Source organism: Tupaia chinensis, unplaced genomic scaffold (genome assembly GCF_000334495.1).
Source record: "Tupaia chinensis unplaced genomic scaffold, TupChi_1.0 Scaffold144195_1, whole genome shotgun sequence".
NCBI classification, from domain to species: Eukaryota; Metazoa; Chordata; class Mammalia; order Scandentia; family Tupaiidae; genus Tupaia; species Tupaia belangeri.
This window is the reverse complement of record NW_006204052.1, coordinates 12,010-14,553: the sequence shown is the minus strand read 5'-3', so window position 1 is coordinate 14,553 and position 2,544 is coordinate 12,010. Positions and strand designations below refer to the sequence as shown.

At 38.6% G+C, this 2,544-nt stretch overlaps 1 pseudogene; it reads right to left on the bottom strand.

Annotated features, from left to right (window-relative positions):
* Positions 1 to 596: 596 nt before the first annotated feature.
* Positions 597 to 1,893, bottom strand: LOC102493383 (ribosome biogenesis protein WDR12 pseudogene; annotated as a pseudogene).
* Positions 1,894 to 2,544: the final 651 nt, after the last annotated feature.

Genomic DNA, 2,544 nt, shown 5'->3' with positions numbered 1-2,544 from the left:
AATTCAGAGTCTTACCCGCCATGCCACCAGCTGGCTCTAAAAATTTTTATTTTTTAAATTTTTTTATTTACTAATTTTTTTTGGAGAGGTTTTTTTTTCAATAGGGCGCGTGCACTCGCCAGACAGACAGAGAGAGACAGAGAGACAGAAAGTGAGAAATCACCCCCCAGGGGGGATGGCCACACCGCAATCCCTTCTCCTCCATTCTCCTCTCGGGATCTCGGGCACGCACGCACACATGACTGGCATGAATCTTAAGCCACCGGGTCCAGGATGCGAACCATGGTCCACTATATGTGAGTCCAGCGACATAGCCATTATGCTAATTGCTGGTCCCTATTTATTAATTTTTAAAAAGAAATAACTCAGTTTAATTACAAGACTTTGCATAGGGTAAAGGACACAAGCCACATTTTATATTTTGTAAACACAAACTATAGAAAAGAAAAATAGAAAAAATAGTCATATATTAGCTCTTACTAAAGATGAAGGCATTGCCTTAAATTTAAAAGGCAGCTTTTTATATGTATATGTAATCATTGGATTACCTCTTTCATTTACTTAACAAATTTCCAGAACTGAATTATCATTCACTCTCATGCCACTACACGATAAGTAGTAGATAAATATCTGTAGGAATACAATGTATTGTATGCTCCTGCAACTCAGAAGTAACCCTGTGTCTGTCCAGTCTACACTCAGAACTTTGTCTTCATAAGCAGCCAGGTCATAGAAAAGAGCTTTACAACTTCTTGTATCCCACAGCTTGACCATAATATCTGAAGGACCTGAAATCAGCTGCTGTTCATGAGTAGGAGACCATTTGGCAGATGTGACCCAGCCAGTATGTGGTCGGGGACAGAGACACCAAAGAAGTTAGTTTGGGGATTCCACAGTCCAATATACCTACCTGTGTTTCCAAATACTAAACATTTACAAAGTGATGAATAAGAAATACAACTAAATGCTTTATTTCTAGTCAAAGTCAAAATAACACTGCAAGACTCAACATCTCACACTCTAGTTGTATGGTCCCAAGATTCACTGCAGATTTCTTCAGTATCTGACCAACAGAACTGAGGAAATTGCTTCCTTGTGGCCAGAGAGGGTGACGATAGGAGTCCTAGGCATACCAAGCTACTCTGTTTTCTCTTTCTTTCTTGGTTTATTTGTGGATTTTTCCATTTCATCTTCTTCATCTGCTGGGACTATTGACCAGATCTTCAGCATGTTATCCTAGGAGCCACTGTAAAATTTAGTTCCTGAGCTATCCACACTTCAACTGGACCTCTGCAGCAATGCGGATCTTTTACTTTGTTCCTCTCCGTGTTCCACTCCCACAAGAGAATTGTCTGATTCATAGAAGCATTCAGTAGTAAGCAAGATAAATTGTCTTCTTTCACTCAGGCACATCTTTTACAATATCTGTACGTCCCACAGTTGTCATTATTGACTTTCCTTCTAAGAACCAGATCAAGAAGTCTTTTATCATAAAAACAGGTTAAAAATCTATTCCTCTGCCCCTTTAATGAAACTGATCCAGTCGTCATGGAACGTGCATTTTTCTCTCTGGGGTGTGGTACATTTCTCCACATATTCTAGTTCCACAACCTCGTGGGATGAGATGTTCTCCAGTTCCACGTGTTTGACCAAGGGCATTCACAGAAACTGTCCTTTGATAAGGAAATCAAGCCCCAATGTTTGTGGAACTCATTTTTTGGCCCCTAGCAGTTTGTTGATATTACAAAGGTTGACAATTTCAGAGGTGCCAGGAATTGAAAAGGGAACATTTTCAATAGCATATTTATTTTCACTATAAAAGCATGTCTGAAGCTGAGCCACAGTTGGAGGGGAGGGGGTGTTGATATGCACAAGACTTGTCCTCAGAAACATATGGACTAGTAATTAGAAAACGGGAACAGAAAAAGGACTACATAAAGAGACAGCTCAAAATCAGGTTACACAGTTAAGCAAGGAGCTGGAGTCGAAGCCCAGTCCAAAATTTTTATCTTAAAACATTGTTTTAAAGATTGTTCCTTCCATCAGAGAGACACATATACACACAGAGAGACAGTACCCCAATAATATCTTCAAGCTAAAAGCTAGCCCTACTCTCAGCTAGCCAGTATCAGGACAGTGATGGGACATGAAACCACAATATTCCTACATGGGTCCAGTTTTATTAGTTTTCTACTGACTCCTGGCTTTATATATTTATATATAAATACATTACATTATTTCAAAACAACACAATTAAAAAACATATTTCTACTAAAAATTATAAAAAGTGAGTAATGTATCATCTTTTAATAGTGTTGATTTTTAAAGATATGTCTTCTGTTATTTCATTACTTTTTCCATAGGAGAAAAACAAGAGGATTCAGTGGTGCTTGCAGGAATTAGTTAGGTTTAGATTTTTGATCCACTTTGAGTTGATTTTTGTCAATGGTGAGAGGTAGGGGTTTAGATTAATCTCTCTGCAGGTGGATACCCAGTTTTTCCAGCATCACTTGCTTAAGAGGTTTCCCTTTTCCCACTGGATTG